The 19,144-nt window shown below is 37.4% G+C and overlaps 1 long non-coding RNA gene across 1 annotated transcript in view; it reads right to left on the reverse strand.

The window, feature by feature from the left end:
* Nucleotides 1-1,224: 1,224 nt before the first annotated feature.
* LOC127491295 (uncharacterized) overlaps nucleotides 1,225-19,144 on the reverse strand; it is a 53,200-nt gene continuing 35,280 nt past the window's right edge. Inside the window, exons 2-3 of the long non-coding RNA XR_011384191.1 lie at nucleotides 5,077-5,135; nucleotides 1,225-1,408 (exon numbers count right to left, since the gene is read on the reverse strand). This is a non-coding gene — a long non-coding RNA (uncharacterized lncRNA). The remainder of the gene's footprint in view (nucleotides 1,409-5,076; nucleotides 5,136-19,144) is intronic.

Genomic DNA, 19,144 nt, shown 5'->3' on the forward strand with positions numbered 1-19,144 from the left:
TAAAAAAGAAATCAAGCTTAAAAATTGAGTGTCTGCTTTGATGACTAGAGCACAGTGGCTGGCTCATTGGGGACTTCTATTTATTGCTCGCACTAGCATCAAGGCTATTAAAACTATTCAAAAGAAAGCCTCTCTGTTTGGTGTGAATATGTATAATAAATTAATACATTGCAATCAAATCTATAATATTTAAATAGCAAAATATGTCTATACTCTCCATATAAAAACCAATTAAATAGACTACTGAAGTCAGCTTCTCTCTCTCCTTTCCATCTACCCTCACACATCCTTATTTATTATTATTATTTTTTTTGGTTCCTGGAACATTCCGATTTTTTTTTACAAGCTAACAAGTTTGATGTGGCTCTGTGTCTTATTCCCTTCCAGGCTTGCAGCTGTTTTGGCAACAGAAGAAAAAATCCCCATAACAAATCAAATAAAAGCCCTTTCTGTGAAGAAGAATTGAAAACAGCAGGCCTCAAAGAGGACTGCACATGAGTTGCCTTGTTCTGGCTTTCAACACAACTCAAATCAGAAACACATTACCATAATCTGAAACAGCCCACTGCTAACACAAGACAGATGGTGGGTAATAACCCATGCATCATTAATAAATAAATTCCAGCATTAAAGGCTTTACAAAGTATGACAACATTATCTGGGCACAATTACTGCCCCTCTCCCACCCCCTACATCATTTCAGTGTGTTATGGGCTATGCTAGGTTTATTTTTATTTTTTTTCCCTCCAACGCCATGGATCTGAAGGAAGTTTAAATACGACACAAGTTTTAACCAGATGAAACCTATCTCAGTGTACAAGACAGGTCTGAAACTCCATAAGGGAAAAATAAAATAGCTGCCAAAGTGTAATAGCTCACATGTTCTGCCTTGGATCGGCCCACAGCAATTTACTGCGCCGCCCTCTGTGGGCTGGCCTCACTCTTTCTGGTACGCCTCTATGCCTGTATCACACTACACACTCCAAGCAAGAATCTTGGCCTCAGATTTGCCACAAAGCTGAAAGATACATGTGCAATTTCTCAGCTTTCCTTTTGCAAACGATACCATCTGTCTCTTTTTCCCTAGCTCCCCCCACCAAGTGGGAAGAAAAAAGCAAGCTCTGATTAGATTGAAGAGGGAGTGAGAGAAAGAATTTAACTCTATAAATATTTGAAACTTGAAAAAAAAAAAATCAAACGCACAGAGACACCAATTACTTTGATTTGTTTGTCCAAAGGGATGTTTTGTTTGTTCAAGGAACTAATGGTGATCCTCCAGGCTGTGAGGCGTTTAGGAAGATAGGAATGAGGCAGAGCACTGTGCAGCATTCTGGGGATGTTCTCCAGGGTTCTGCAGAGCAGTGCTGTGTTCCTTGGAAGCCGAGGTGGTCACTTATTCTGCACATAACTGTAAGGCAAAAATTAAGCACGGTACTGGGCATAGGTCTAGAGAAATACAAGGTTTAACACAGCAAATATCTAATTTTCTTTCTTTTATATCTAAGAACTACATAGGAGAATGCTTCAAAAGTTTGTGAAAAAGTGGATTAAGAGATACGTTTATTTTAGTGCAAAAAGTTCTGAAATCCATGCATACAACGGGTCTTCGAAAAGTTCATGGAAAGCACATATTATGAAAAAAAACTATCCATGAATTTCAAACATTTTTTGCACCCAAACTTATCATTTTATTCCATTTTCCATGAACATTTTGAAGTACCCTTGTTATTTCTTCTCAAAAATCGGCTATATACAAGCATTTTGGTTGAACATACCAGTAGGAAGTTTTTAATGAAAGAGGTAAACTATGTTACATTAACTCATTTGAGAGGTAAAGAACAAGGCACAAAGAAAATAATACATTGTAAATTGGTGAAGCCTACTTTACTAGGAGGTCAAGTGAAAATATCTCTAAGGCATCATCCAGTGGTCCAGGTGGTGAGTCACATGGATGTGACTTACTGTGGAAACAGAGTGGCTTCTCCTGGTCCAGGATCTTTGGTGGAAAAGCACAGGAAGAGAAGGAAGAGATCTCTGGAACAGTTGCCGCATTCCCTTTGGCTCACAGAGAGCTTTCTTGCCACTTAGTCTCACGTGAAGGCTGATCTGCAAGACTTTCCTGATTAGCATTTAATCTTTGCCTCCCTGTCCTTTTCTTTCCCGAACTTGAATCAATATTTTTATGGGTACATGTGTATCTACTTTCTCTTAATTGACTGTGTGTTTATCTTATTTCCTCCATTAAATTGTGAGATTCCTGAGGGTAAAAACCGTGTCTAATCTATACTCTAAATTCCCCTTAGCACCCGGCACAGAACACTGCCCTTTGGCTAAATGAAATCACAACTCAGAGTGAGACGCCAGGGCCTCTGGCAGTGCAGACTTGGATGGAGTCTATGAGTTCCAGGTGAGTCTGATCCAAGGCGGCTTTTCTTTGAGCTCTCTCCAGCTTTTTCTGGGAACAGCTGCTGAGGGATGGTCAGAAGGAGGTGAGTTAAGCTTTAATTGGTTCCTGAGGTCTGCAATTTCCTTTGTGATCTGAACATGATGGAGGGAATTTGAAATGGACTCTGATATTGAATCAGTAAACAGAGAATGGAGCAAAAAATTAGATTGATCAAGAGACTTTCTAAAAACAGCACACTCTATAAAAGTAAGGATTATTTCTCAGAAAAATCTTAGTGTGTTTCCAACTTTGGAATTTTTGATATCACATCTGATAGTTTCTCTAGTTTCTCAGTTTCTCTGATAGTTTTCCTAAGCAAAACAGTTTAGTAGGCTATGATTTCTACTTTTTTCTTCTTCTTTTCTTCCTTTCCTCCTTCCCCTCCCCCTCCCCCACCAGCCTCTTCCCCTCCTCCTCCTCCTCCCCACCCCTCCCACCTCCTCCTCCTCTTCCTCCCACTCTTCCTCCTTCTTCTTCATCCAGGTACGTTTCTAATTGCTGATTTTAAAGTACAGGCTGTTCAGATTCGTTGCACATTTCTTACATGGATTGCATATTTTTCTGTTGTTTGATTTCCTTATAAATTCTGAATATAACTGCTTTATCAGATAAATAGTTTGCAAATATGTTCTTACATATCAATGTTCACTCAATTTTTGTTCCTTTGCTGTGCTTCTTAGTTTGATAGAATCCCATTTGTCTAGTTTTTATTTTGTTGCCTGTAATTTTAGGTTATTACCCAAAATTGTTGCCTAGGCCTTGCTTGAAGTGTTTCTCTATGCTTTCTTCCAGTAATTTCAGGTATTGCATTTAGAGTTTTTTTTTTCTTAAAGAATTTTTTATTTATATAAAGTGAACATATTTCATATCTACAGATTTAAGATCATAGTGACACTTCCCACCCTACCCTCCCTCCCACCAAAGATGCTACCCTTCTTCCTCATTCCTTTGTTATTTTTTCTTTTAATTATTTTAAAAGATTTTATTTATTTAGTTGAGGGGTAGAGTTAGACTGAGAGAGACAGAAAAATCTTCCATAAAGAGGAAGAATTACATTTTTGGCTAGTCAATAAAGTAATGATGTTCTAGACATAATGGTTCCTTCAAGATTTCGCTTTAAAAGAAAATTGAAACTTAAAATACTTCATACTGAGATATTCCCCTGTCAGAATATATTTGTCAGAGTGTATTTGTCATCTTGATGGTTAGTTAGGTTTTTGGAGAGCAACAGTCCTACTATAACTCCTTGCCAGTCTTGAAAGGATAGAGATAAAGTGGTAAATGTTGAGAGTAAACATTCATGCCTCTTTTTAGTTAGTTACTCATACGCTTATCTTTTTCTAGCTTTACCAACTACCCTAGGGAAAATACATTGCTAATTCAGATACTGCTTTGGTCACAAATCAAATGAGTATGCTCAATTGTCAATGAACCTAAACCTAGGTTCCATTTTTGTCTGATAGGTCCAAATAATAAGCAAAACCCTTTGATCAAGCTCCCGAGTTCTTTATTTTTCCAGTGCTTTGATAGTGTTCATAGTTGGTACCAGCACTTTCTCTGAGACCTGATCTGTCTCTCAGAATTTAGATGAGTGGAGAGGAAAGTATGGTGGTCTACAAGGAAGAAAACGAAGCCACAATTGGGTGTTAAGTCCCAAGTCTTGTTATAAACTATCTTTTACCAATGTATGTCTTTTATATAAGAAAATTTGAGTTCTGGTCTAGCTGTGAATGAAGTGGTGTTTTAATTCTCATTCTGGTAAAGCGTCTGTGTAGAACCCTCTCAGGAACCTTATAAGTGCTGGAACCTCACCATAATTCCTAACAATGTTTGTAATACAGTTTCCTTAAGGTTGGCCTTCTCAGGAGTGATGGAAATAAGGCTGCCAGTTGAAGACAATAAGAAATGGGAGAGAGAGAGAGAGAGAAGGAGAGAGAGAGAGAGAAGTGAAATTATGTTCATATTAGAAAACTTTACCATTCATGTGATAACTTGTTGATTTCTGTGTAAGGAAATTTGGCCAGAATTTCTCAACGTTTCATTTTGCATGGTTTTGTGCTTTCTTACATTTCTTTTGAAGCTTCCTGGGCTTGAAAATTGGGAACTCAAATGAAGAAAAATCTGTTTCTGTGAATTTCCCCATACTAGCCAAGATCCTCTTACATCATCCCTATTTGATCGTGGCTCCAAGGAATGATAGATGGCATCTCTTTCCATCCCTGACATCCCTGTGATGTGGCTTGGGAAGTGAGAATATTATGGACAAAACTCTACAAATTTCTAGTATCATTTGTTTCAAAATAAAGGCAACATGGACTTATTGTAATCATTAAGTGAGTCATTTTGTTTCTTAAGTTAAACTTCTTTGCAATTTTATTTGTTGTAGTAAAAATAAGGAAAATACACTTACAGATTATAGGCTACCAATAGGATGGTATTAAAAATAATTATGATTCTGGCATTGCGGCATAGCAGGTAACTTTGCTGCCTACAATGCTGGCACCTCACATGGGCACCATTCATGTCCTAGCTGCTCCACTTCCATTTCAGCTCCCTGCTACATCTTTGGCCTGGGAAAACCAGCCAAAGATGACCCAAGTGCTTGTGCCCCTGCCACCCACGTGGAATACCTGGTTGAAGCTCTTGGCTCCTGGTTTAGAACTGGCCCAGCCCTGGCCATGGCAGCCATCTAAGAAATGAACCAGCAGATGGAAAAATCAATCTCTATCTGAATATCAAATAAATAAATATTTTTTTAAAAAAATATTAGCCTGGGGCCTCTCATTGTGGTGCAACAGGTTAAGCCTCTGCCTCTGATGCCAGTATCTCATATGGGTGCCATTTCAAATGCTCCACTTCTGATCCAGCTCCCTGCTAATGTGCTTGAGAAAGCAACAGAAGATGGCTCAGATACTTCAGTCCCTGCCACTCATATAAGATACCAGGATGGGGTTTCTAGCTCATGACTTCAGCTTGACCCAGTCTGGGCTGTTATGGCCATTTGGGGAGTCAACAAGAGGATGGGAGATCTCTCTGTCACTCTCTTCCTGTATCCCTCTCACTGCTTCCCTCACTCCCTCTCTTTCTGTAACTCTTTCAAATAAATAAATAAATATTTACAAAATTTTTAGCAGTAAGAGGAAATTGGTGATAGTATGTCTTGGCTTTGTCTCTTTTTCACCTGCCTTACTGTCATGTCAAAATTGGAAGATAGTTGTTCATCCCCAAAACTAGTTAAATGCAAACAAATAGCTTGATCCTAGATACTTTGAGGTCAGCACATATAAACACATAGATTTTAGGTTTAGGTAAAAGTGTGGAAGAGAAATAAAAGTTACACCAGTAAACTACACTATGGAATTTGGTGTCAAAATATATTTAGTTACACACAGTGTAGATAAGTGAGATTAAATAAAGGAAGAAAGAGAATAAAATTCAACACACAGATTTTATGGAGAAGTGAACTATTATTTTCTTTTAGAAATGGACAGTTATTTAGGCTCAAGGAAATCCAGTAGTTGTACCTGATTCCCTTTCTAGAGAACTATTCCTTGACAGATTTAACAGGAAAAGGATAGGAGCTGATTATAATTTCAATTCCCACTGCTGTTTTGGAAACTATAATTAGAGAAAAGAAGACCAAAACTAATCTTTCAAGGCTTGTAAAGGACAAAAAAATAAAACCTTGGCTACATTGAATCCTCTAGGCAAATGTTTCTATTAGCACCCTGTCAGGCAAGGGGAGGAAAGTTTTTGTTGAGGAAACTATTCATCATTGGTGGCTTTGAGCTCCAAAGGACTCACTATAATCTAACACCAGATATAGGAACGTAGGACCTATGTCACCTACCTTTGTTCTTCATTGGTCACATTCATTTTATTAGTTGGATTAGGTATTTAATAAATATTCAACATCTTTTTAGTGACTGCATGCAAGGATACACACTTGGAAGTTTCCTATATATACACAAATATTCAGGTACCTTAGCTCCATCACTCTGAAATACAACCCATTGTTCAGTTTATAATGGAACTTAATACTTGATGTGATTAAACAGATACCCAGTTTACCATCACTCACCATAGAGCTGAATAAATTAATCTTAAGAAAGAGGTACAGAATTATTTATTTTAAGTTTAGAAAGTTGGTGAAATTTGAATCTGAAGGAAGATTTGACAGGCCACTTTGATAGCACAGGGGAGACCCCTTGTCACTAAACTTGTACAACAGTAGTCCTTTTGGTGCTTGATAGCAACAGATATTTTCACAAATACAAGGTCGATGTATATACAGCACCCAAGCCATCTTATCATTTGTGTGAATTAAATAATGTGATCAGCATACAGAAAATGATGACTTTTTTTTCTAGTTATGCTGTGCAGATTTTATCTTAGTTTTTTTTTTTTTTTTTTTTTTTTTTTTTTTTTTTTTGGCTGCAATTCTGCCATTCAGAGACACTCTGATCTGATCACCAAGTCTCAAATGCATTCTATGATCATGTGTATGAACTGAATCTTCCAAAATACAATTGTTGTCAAGAAGTTCTGAGTTCTTTTTGAAGCCTTATTTCAAGCCAGTTATCATTACTATTCTACTTGCTGATTTGAAATGAATATAATTTTCAGTAAGAGGCAAATTTCATGATCTTATAAACAGTGGCAGGTAAAGGACAATGATTAATTCCAGCATTTCAAACATGTTTTTTATTCATTTCAGAAGGTCTTTGGAATAACCCTAGTGACTCTGGTTTTTGGTCTGCATATTCTATAAGTAGGAGTTATGAATCTGATCCAAGTTCATGGATATCAGAGCTGTGTAGTCTCAACGGCTTCCATGTTCATGAGAAAAACACTTGATTTAATGTTCTACTGTAACCACATTAAACTTTTGAACTTTTAAGCAAGTTACACCATATCTTCCTTTTGCACTGCCCCTGCAAATTATACGCATGGTCCTGTTGCCAATATCCCACCTTCTTAACCACAAGTAAATTAGTTATAGGATAATTACAAATTGAAGGAAGAGAGAGGGAGAGAAAGAGAAAGTGAGGAGAAAATCTATGGATGTGTAGATATAATGAAAAAGTAGAAAGAGGCAGATCCAAAGAAGAATCAAGAACCAGAGTATGCATGGTTCCAGGGAGCAAGAGAATACTGGAGAGAAAAGCAACCTTTTATCCCAATGGCTTTTTTTTGACAGGCAGAGTTAGTGAGAGAGAGACGGAGAGAAAGGTCTTCCTTCTGTTGGTTCATCCCCCAAATGGCCGCTATGGCCGGTGCTGCGCTGATCCAAAGTCAGGAGCCAGGTGTTTCCTCCTGGTCTCCCAGTGCAGGGGCCATTCTCCACTGCCTTCCCGGGCCACAGCAGAGAGCTGGACTGGAAGAGGAGCAACCAGGACAGAATCCGGCGCCCCGATCGGGACTAGAACCTGGGGTGCCGGCGCCACAAGCGGAGGATTAGCCTAGTGAGCCGTGGTGCCGGCCTATCCCAATAGCTTTTAAGACTCCAGCTCCAAAGTCCTTTTGGAAATTCTGTAAGAATCTTCCTTGTCCTTTCAAATAATCCTACATTTCCTTTGGACTAGTTTAAATGTGTTCCTGATGCGTCTTGCTTTATTTAGCTTGTTACACAATTGCTTCAAGAAGTATTTCATTTGGTGCTCCCAAAGCCATGCCCTCATTTATTGTCTACATGGAATCCATATCAATCTTTTTCTAGAATTATTTACTTATTTTGAAAGTCAGAGTTACAGGGAAAGGGGACAGGCCCAGAGTTACAAGGAGCTTCGGCCAGGTCTCGCATTTGGCTGGCAGGGGCTGAAACACTTGGGCTACCATCTGCTGCATTTCCAAGACCACTAGCAGGGAGCTGAATCAGAAGTGGAGCAACAGAGACATGAACCAATCCCCATATGAGGATGCCAGCGCTGTATGTGGTGGCTTTACCCACTAAGCCACAACACCGGCCCCCCAGGACTGATCTTCAAAAAGACAGAAGTCTGTTTGAAATCACACAGTAGGATTTCTGTTCCACTTGGAACAAAATTCAAACTCCTCAGCGTGACAAAAAGGTCTCACCTGATACAACTGCCCCTTCCCTCTTCTCTGACCACCTTCTCCATCATAGAACCGCACCATCCCTGCAGGTGTTGCTCGGCTCCTCTACTGGGCTCGATTTCTGCCACTTGCTTTCTCTACAATACCTTCTTTCACTTAAGGTCAGTTCCTTCCTACAGGAAAATCCTAAAAGTAGACTGCTTAATTCAAATATATATGTTTCAGATTTTGATAGACGTCTCTAAGTTCCTTTTCATAAGCTAACAACTTACCAGCAAAATATGGTAGTGTTTGTGTCCCCCAACAATGCTGACACAGGCTGAGGCTGTCAAATATCTTAAACTTTGCTTTGGGTCTACAAATCTTTTTATGCTTCTGGCCGGCATTGTGACATAGTGGGTTAAGCTGCTGCCTTTGATGCTGGCATCCCATATAGGCACTGGTTTGAGCTGTTCCACTTCTGATGCAGCTCCCTGCTGATGTTTGGGTAAGCAGCAGAAGATGGCCCAAGTCCTTGGGCCCCTGTTCCCACATGGGAGAACTGTATGAAGTCCCAGGTTCTTGTCTTCAGCCTGACCCAGCTTTGGCTGTTGTGGCCATTTAGGGAGTGAGCCAGCAGACGGAAGATGTCTCTCCCTCTCTGTCTCTCTTTGTATGTGTAACTTTGAAATAAACAAATCTTAAAAAACATTTTATGCTGCACTATTTTCCATAAGATAAAGCACAATTACCCACTGTATTCCTTTCAATTTCTGAACCATCTGTGTCCTTGCTTCCAGTGCCGTGGAGATTATATTCTTTTTCTAGAACACACTTACATCACTCACTGCCACTTTTCCACTGTCAGCACTTTGCCCAGCTTATACTCATCATTCAATCCTCAGCTCAAGGAAAACCCTTCTCTGAAAACAGGATCTAGGCTGGCAGCCCCCCCCCCCCCCCCACGTGGGATCCAGAGCATCTGGTATGTCCTTACCATCAGATACATAACTTTGAATTTTGATTGCATGTTGCATTCCCTCCAGCCCACCATAGCCCATATGCAAATTGAGGGAGAGCATCATGCTGATCTTCATTAAAACTAACTCTGTCAGTACCAAGCATATTTGGGGAATTTGGTCATTGTCCTCCACTGCTACTAAAGAATCCATAGCAAGATTCCACTTTCTCTGCTACTGCAATCTGGAGATGGGTGGGACAATAACAATAGCAGCAGCTTTGACCTGTGTACTGCTTTTCTAGGCCAGGAATCCACCCAAGCACTTTGATGTGGCAGCTCCTCAGGCCTCATGACAATCCTACCAGCGTCACATACAGTTCCACTTTAGAGACGAGAAACAAATGCACATAGCAGCTAATGCAATTTTTCAAATTCTCACTAATGACAAAGAGCTGGCATGAGTCTAGCCAACACAAATGTTTAAGCATTATTCTTCTGCTGTCTTTCACTCATTTGTTGAAAATATGTTCCAGTGATTTCTGGAGATGAGGCTTACTTTTAGGGGCCCAGGTTCCCACAGTGAGGTTAGAAAGCATCAGGGGTGTCTGTTTCCATGAGATGCTCTTGCTATCTACATGTTTTCATCTAAACCTCCTAAATTTTGTGGTCAGAGCTTCCTCATTAGGAAATTATTACCAAGTGAATGGCAACAGTATGAGAAAATGTGTCCCTTATTACTTCGCAAACGAAAAGGTCTGGTGGAAGGAAGGGTACTCAGCTGGAGGCTGCAACTGAAGAAGAAAATGAACATAAACAGAATCTGTAAGTGGTGAACATGAGCTGTCATCTCAAACATAGTCAAAAATCTCTCATCTTATCATATGGTAATGGTGCAATAAATAATATTAAATGATTAAATCAATGAATGGGTTTTGTGATTCTTCCTACTTTTCGAGGCTTTCCGTGGCTTCTCAGAACATCAAGCCTTCTCCTTAATGTACCATTATCATAACTACATTATCTTTTTATTTGGTATTTTGTTTCTGCTTTAAATTTAGATTTTTCTATTTTTATTTTATACTATTACAGTTGATATGTTTATAATAATCAACTGCCTCCAAATGGTTTTCCAAGGCTGGAAAGGAGTACAGATGAGAGAGAGGGGCAGAGAGAGAGGTATTAGACCAACAGGGAGAGAGTTTGTTCATTTTATAGACCAGCAATTTCCAGTAGAAATGAGCCATGCATGTAATTTTAAATTTTAAAGTAACCACAGTAAAAGGTAAAAAGGAACAGGTGATATTTTAGTAACATGTTTGGTTCATTCAAATATACTAATATATGCAAACATAACAGTGCAAAATATAATCAATACTAAGCTTATTAATTAGAAATGCTACATTTTGTTTACTAAGTATCCAAGATCTTCTGCATATTGTGTGTAGACTTACAGCACATGTCATTTCAACTGAAAAGTTCAGTTTTTCAGTCCAGTCGCATTTCCAGTGCTGTATAACCCACATGGTAATTAGTGGCTACCATATTTGAGAGTGCAGTCACAAAGAAATCATGAAAAAGATGTTTGTTCCATCCTCATTGCAATTCAAGAGTATGTTGGAGGGCTATTAGCCTTGGAAAGCACACTCCAATTCTTTGCCTTCTGTGTCTGCTTCTCCATGGCTCATTTTAAAAAAAAATGGCACTGAGCAAGACAGAAGATATTCAGTATAATGGTCTTAACAATTCAAGTGTGGTTTATTCTCTGATGAAGGCCAACAACCACAGTAAATTGGAACATTCTGGGTATCCCTGGTGCTCAGAGCAAGAGCCATCCATATTTGGCACAAAAGCTGGATTCCCACAGTGAGAAGAGATAGAAAACAAGAATACTGTCCTTGTACCAGTAAGTGGGACTGGAGCAACGATCCGTGAAATGGTGTCCTGGAAACTCCATCCCTGGCGCTCCTTCCGTAATTGTTTTTAAAATGGTGGTGAAGTAAAAAGCATTTTGCAGATCTTTTGCTAACCACCCACTGGAAAATGTGAACACAGCAGTCACCTACTGCAAACAAAGAGATCTTCAATGATTGGCTGCAGCATGAACCTGTACCTGCACTTCCCAGTGAAATGGGTTCTGCACTCTACACAGGTGGCTGAATTGGAAAAGTGGTCTTCATTACAATCTATCTGCCTAATCTGTAAATTCTAAGTTTTAAGTTTGTGACCAATGAATAGTTTCAGAACCATACTTGGGTTGCCATATGCCCCCTATCAAATTTTGAGTCTAGCATCCTACTTTGCTTTTGTTGATGGGTATCTAAAGTTGATGGGAGGCCTGAGGATATTCATTGCCTCGCTTGGAACATTGGGAAATGGTGTTAAAAAGTGGTGCCTTGAAGGAAGAAGAAAAGTTTCCCTGTTTCAAGGAGAAACTGTGAGATATGAAAATTGATTTAAATGTTTGATTTATATTTAATGTGAATATTTCATGCCTAATAAACAAGTCATTCCTCAACAACAACAACAAAAAATAAATTTTGGGGGGGCCAGTGCTGTGGCATAGTAGGCTAAGCTACCACCTGCAGTACTGGCATCCCATATGGGTGCCAGTTCTAGTTCTGTCTGCTCCTCTTCCTATCCAGCTCTCTTCTATGGCCTGAGAAAGCAGGTGGAAGTTGACTTTAGTGCTTGGGCCCCTGCACCCACGTGGGAGATCCGGAAGAAGCTCCTGGCTCCTGGCTTTGGATCGGCTTAGCTCTGGCTGTTGTGGCCATCTGGGGAGTGAACCAGGCGATGGAAGACCTTTCTCTTCATCTCTTTCTCTCTCTCTGTAATTCTGTCAAATAAATAAATAAAATCTTTAAAAAAGTATTTGATACCAGTCTAATAGTGTTGGTCTCTAAGCAATACTTTGCAAGAGGTAACAGCTTCTGCACCAACATTTCTAGTAAAGCAAAATAACTTTGTTAGCACACTATACTCCCACATGTTAATTGGTTTTTTGAGTATTTTCATTTCATTTCATTATGTTATGTGATTTTTGTGATTTATTATCTAGCTTCCTAAATCCGTGTTGAACCGTACATAGTCTGCCAATCAGTGAAACAGTTCAGATTTTCCTTTAATTAGATGTTGCATTTCTAAAATTTTTTTTATCATTTGCAAGTGTTTTCTTTAAACATCATTTTATTCATATAATCTCTACTATGATTTTTTTTATCTTTTCCCAATATACTAATAGTCTTATATTTTCATTCTGTCATTGTGTCCTTTATAAGTTGAAATAGTGGACTAGACATTTGGCCTAACAGTGAAGATGCATGTGGTCCACATCAGAGCATCTGGGTTCAATTCCTGGTTCTGGCTCCTGACTCCTTCTTTCCACTAACACAAACCCTGGGAGGCAACGAAGATGACTCAATTGATTGAGTCCCTAACACACATGTGGGAGAATGGATTGAGTTCCTGACTCCTGGCTCTGGCCTCAGTCCAACACTGGCCATTGCAAGCACTGGGGAGCAAATTTAATGGGAGCTCGTGCGCTCTCTCTCTCTCTCCCCCCTCACCTCTCTCTCTCTCTCTCTCTCACACACACACACACACACACACTGAAGCTTTCTCTCTCACTTTCTCTCTAATATAATAAAATAAATAAAAATAATCTATGATATTCATAATCTTTCTCAATTCATTCTTTTTTTTTAAAACTTTTATTTAATGAATATAAATTTCCAAAGTACAGCTTATGGATTACAATGGCTTCCCTCCATACCGTCCCTCCCACCTGCAACCCTCCCCTTTCCCACTCCCTCTCCCCTTCCATTCACATCAAGATTCATTTTCGATTCTCTTAATATACATTCTTTTTAATTTTTAATTTACTTAATTCTTCCTTTTTGTGCCTCTATAGCTACCTATAAGGTGATTTACTTCTTTGCATCTCTTAAACATTTTACTTTATGATTGTTAATTTACTATGGGAGATAACTACTGTTAGGTTGGAAAATCTTCCAACAGATTCTATTCTAACATTGCAGTGGGTTAACTCTCAGTGTCATAAATAAGTTTATTTTAATGTCTAAGTTGAGTTGTATCAAATAATACAAATAACATCCATTTTCACCCCCCATTGAATACATTTGTTTTTCACTGCTAACATGTAAAATGATTCCTTCCTTCTCAAGCCCTGTGTTGAGCTGATGGGGCTATTATTTTTGTTCTCTTACTTGGACATGGTATCAATGTTTTTAATCTAGGTATTTTCTCAAACAAATGAAAAACGTGGAGAAATTTATGACCAAAAGGATTACTGAGTCAATTGCCTGCAGCTGGGGCATGGATATATGTGAGGGAACAACAACAACAAAAAAATTCTAATGGTGAGGAATCCCCAATTTAAAGGGAAATATGGGAGTCATCATTTGTCCTTTGTAGAATGTATGGAGTCTCATATTCTTCAATGAAAGGGTAGGAAATCCTGAGGATCAGACATATAAGTTAAATATGAGTTTAGAGTGCCAGAGGAGATTAGATTCTCAACCATCCTATACCCCCTATAAGATCAGAGTGGGACACTAAAGACTGGCGTACTGACATTTGAATTGATATAAGTGATATTCTTGAATTCTCCTAATTTTTGAACCTCTGTCACTGGAAAAATGATACTCTCCTCCCTATTTGAAAATAATGCACAGGCCTCTGCCTTACAAGACATGTGCTCTCCTTGTCATCTTCTATATTTCTCATCATAGCCATCATACCCAATAGGTAGAGTCAAGTCAAAAACATGTATGTCCTACCAAACAATCAATACAGGTATCTTCATCCTGCAAGTAGTAGTAGATAGAGCTGAGGTTACACAAAGGAGAAAAGAAAGAAAACACTGGACAAGTATGTCCTCTACCAGGATATTTCTTGTTAATCTCTTGCTCAAACCTGCCTGTAAATGGACAGTTAGAGTCACAGCAATGTGAGAAGAACATGGTAACCAGAGGCTTGGATCATGTGATTATGCCTTTGTCTAAGCCCATAGAATGTGCAACACTAAGAATTAACCCTCCTGTAAAGTATGGATCCAAGGAGATAATGATGTGTCAATGTAGGTTCATCAGTATTATTAACTGTATCACTCTGGCAATGGATATCAATAGTGTGTGATACTGTGTATGCGTGAAGTCAAGGTGTGCATGGGAAATCTCTGTAAATTCCAATCCATTTTCTGTGGAACTAAAACTACTTTAACGCTACAGCCCATTAAAAAATTAAAAGCTAAACAGCACTTTTAAGAACAATATGTTACATACCTGAGGATATATCCAAAGGAAATGAAAGCATATGAAAGAGTTATCTGTACTCCCATGTGTTTTGTTTTGTTTTGTTTTGTTTTGTTTTGTTTTACAGGCAGAGTGGACAGCGAGAGAGAGAGAGACAGAGAGAAAGGTCTTCCTTTACCCATTGGTTCACCCTCCAATGGCTGCCGCGGCTGGTACGCTGCGGCTGGCGCACCGCGCCTATCCGAAGGCAGGAGCCAGGTGTTTCTGCTGGTCTCCCATGGGGTGCAGGGCCCAAGTACTTGGGCCATCCTCCACTGCACTCCCGGGCCATAGCAGAGAGCTGGCCTGGAAGAGGGGCAACCAGGACAGAATCCGGCGCCCCGACCGGGACTAGAACCCAGTGTGCTGGCACCGCTAGGTGGAGGATTAGCCTATTGAACCGTGGTGCCGGCCTGTACTACCATGTTCATAGTAGCTCAATTCACAATAGTTAAGACATGTAACCAACCTAGATTTCCACCAACTAATGACTAGACAATGAAAATGTGGCATATATGTGTGATGGAATATTACTCAGCCATAAAAATGACATTTACAACAAAATGGATGCAACTGGAAATCATTATGCCAAGTGAAATGAAATGACACAAAAAGAAATATATCATGTTTTCTCTTGTGGTAGTTAATATATATAGAGAGATATAACACTATAGTTTTATTGATCTGTGATTATTTTAAAATTTACTAATATGAGTGAGATGGACATCTTTTCATTCGATTATTGTTTACAGCCCTTGCTTATATTCCTGCTGATCTATGCTGTTTTTACTTTTTTATGTTGAACTCTTTATTTAGTGGAGCATTAAACCTTTGGCTATAGCATAAATTAAAAATATGCTATCTCAAAAACTGAAAATGAGAGAAAAAGGAGAGAGGAGGAAGGGGGAACTATGAACCAGTTTAAATATGTTCTATTTGTATTAATATCACATTAACATGAGAATTTTCTTGTAGTAATTATACATTTGCTGTGACCCTGAGAATCTAATGTATTAATAAAATTCCTTTAAAAAGAGCAAGATAAATAAGTAAACTGCACATAATTATATGAAAAAGAATACAAAACACTAACTCAAAGGGCTATAAATGCCCACAACTGGAACATTTGAGTAACGAAATACATAAAGTGGTATTTAATTATACCTCAAAGCATAACATAACATGAGTCCTTGCTGATATAAATAAACAATTTAACAAATGAATTAATGGAGGAGGAGAGACAAAGCTCTCATGGAGAAAAATTCCAAATAGTCTACGTAGCTACTCTGCCTTTCAGCAAACAGAGCGTAACTTTCCACTCTTAGTTGAGGGTTACACACACTGAGTTTCTGTCCAAAAGTACAGCATGTAATGAAACAGCCTCACCAACACTACTCGGCCAGATGATCACGGTTAATATCAACTTTAATAAATTATGCTGATAGTATGATTGATTGCTCTTAGGTGGTGAAAATTGAATGTTACATCTGTGATGTTCCTCCCCCAAACACATTATATCAATCTAATCATGAGGAAAATAGATAAATTCAATTGAGAGTTAGTTTACAAAATACCCAGTCAATATTCTTCAAAACTGTCAAATTCATCAAAAACAGAAAATCAGAGAAACCCTTACCAAGTGGGCATGTGACTAGTAAATCCAGCATAATTTTCTAGAAAAAATCCTAGAAGAGTTAATGAATTATAGGAGAAAATTGAGGAAACATGAATATTAGTAATGTGTCAATTATGGTCCATTAATTGTACAAATGATCCAGAGTGCTAATATATATAGTAAAAACCAAACAAAAACATCTTAATTTGCATATGTGGAACTGACAGCTTGTGGTTTGATTATTTTTTAAAATCCTGTCTGTATTCCTGAAGAACAGTGATTTTTCTACTGTTACTTGTTGAATTCTTTATTTTGTGGACCACTAAGCCTTTGAATATAAAATAAATTGAAAGTATACTATTGCAAAAAAAAAAAAAAAAGAGAAAAGAAAGGAAGGAGGGATGGAAGGAGGGAGGAAGAGAAGTATTGTTATATTCTTGGAATTGCATCTATGAAATATATGAAATCTATTCTTTTTATAATAATAGAACAGTATAGAAAAAAGAAACAAAAAGGAAGGAAGGAAAGAAGGAAAAAGAGAGTGAGGGAGGCAAGAAGTAGGAAGGAGGGAAAAAGGGATATCATTATATTCTTAGAACTGTATATATGAAGAAAATTTAATAAGGGAGACTATGCATAGTATAGCTCAAGTCTCTACTACTTTCACAATAATCTGAATAATCTGTAAATATTAAATGATTATAAAGTAAAATATTTATCAAAGACATTATTTTAGAAAGCATGACCAATTTTAAGCTATATACAGAAAACTTCACTTCAAATGTATGGATAAAGGTAGATCTAAAATTGAAAGATGAAAAAAGACATATCATGCAACCATCAATCAAAAGAAATAAGAAGTAACTTCATTAATTCCAGGTAATGTAGATTCTAGAGCAAATAAAATTTATAAAAATAAAGAAGGTTATTACACAGTAATAGAAAGGTCTATCCAACAGTAAGATACACAATTTTAATTGTGCATGTATCAAATATCATAGATACAAAATATGTGGAAAAAAACTGTAAGAACTGAAAGAATAAATTAAAAAGTTCAGGATTAGACTGGGGAAATTCAAAAGAACATTGTCATAACTGAATAGACACAGTAGGCAGAAAATCAGAAAGGTTAAAGAAAATCTCAACACCACCAACCAGAGAATCTAATGGACATGTGTTGAATACCCCATTAGTGCTAGCAGAAGATACATTTTTTGCAAATATCTGAGAATATATACAAGACAGCTCATATCCTGGACCATAAATAAATTTCAATTAAATTTAGAAGACTTACTAATAGAGAGTGTGTATCTGACCATCTGACTAGAAGTTGATATCAAAAAACTATCTGGGATATCTCCAGGACATAGTACATGGGACAAGGGGAAAGTCTCAACAGAAATTAAAAAAAAATTACACTGAATGAAAACAAAATAAAACATTTCAAAATTCCCGAGACAAAGATAAAGGTGTGTTGAAAGAAAAATTTATACATTAAACATGAATATTATAAGAGAAAAAATTTTCAAATCAATGATATTAGGTTACATTTCAAGAACCTATGAGAACAAAAGAAATGTAAAGTCAGCACAAGAAAAGAAACAGTAAAGATAGCAACAGAATAAAACAAAATTTAAAACATAGAAACAACAGAGATAATTATGAAAATAGAGCTGATTATGTGAAAAAAAGTCAATTATCAAACCTTTGTTAAGGTAAAGGAAGAGAAGGTATCCTTCTGGACTGAAGCAAGAAATGTTTACCAAACCCTGTAAACACCAAAAGTATAATAAGAGAATATAATTGATAAATCTAGACTTATAAATTTGACAATCTATAAGAAAGAAATTAGTTCTTGAAAATGCCAAACTTCTACAACTATCTCAACATGAAACAGATAATTTTGAATAGTTCTATTACTATTAAGCAAATTTAATCCACAATTTAAAAATTCCAAAAGAAAAAAAAATGTATCTCCAAGTCCAAAGACTGTCATTGGAGAATTCTACCTAATACTTAAAGAGAAATTAACACAGATTTGAAACAATCTACTTTAGAATATAAAAAGGAAAGGACAATTTTCAGATGAAAATCACACATAAAGAGAAAAATACAGACCAATTTTCCTCATCAAAGCTGATGCAAAATGCTGAACAACATATTAGTAAGTCTAATTCAACACTGAAAAAAAAGGATTATATACCATGACCAAGTAGGGTGTATTCCAGGATGCAAGGATGATTTAGCATCCCAGTATCAATCAGTATAATCCATCATACTAACAGGCTAGGAGGAAAAGCAAAATAATCATACCAATTGATGCAGAAAAGCATTTGACAAAACTATATATTCAGGAAAAGGAAAAACTCTCAGAAAAATAAGTATAGAGGAAACATAAGCTCATAAAGAGTTTCTACAAAATAAGTCGTAGTTAACATTGTACTGAATGATGAAAATTAAAACAGTTTTCTCTATTTTTGAGAACAGGCGAGAATATTTTCACTCACCATTCATAGTCAATACAGTGCTGAGCAGCCATCCAATGTATTAAATCAAATCAAAGAAAATACAGGGCATACCCTCAGTTAGGAAGAAATAAGCCATTCCTATTCATAATGGCACAATTGCCTACACAGGTTGTCTATAGAAAATTGCAAAAGCATCTAGAACTTATGAGTTACAAAATTCTATATGGTACAAAATAAACATAAAAATCGATTGTACTGAACTTCTATATATTGGCAAATCAACATAAGAACACTATAAATAAAAGC

Source organism: Oryctolagus cuniculus, chromosome 1, assembly GCF_964237555.1.
Source record: "Oryctolagus cuniculus chromosome 1, mOryCun1.1, whole genome shotgun sequence".
NCBI classification, from domain to species: Eukaryota; Metazoa; Chordata; class Mammalia; order Lagomorpha; family Leporidae; genus Oryctolagus; species Oryctolagus cuniculus.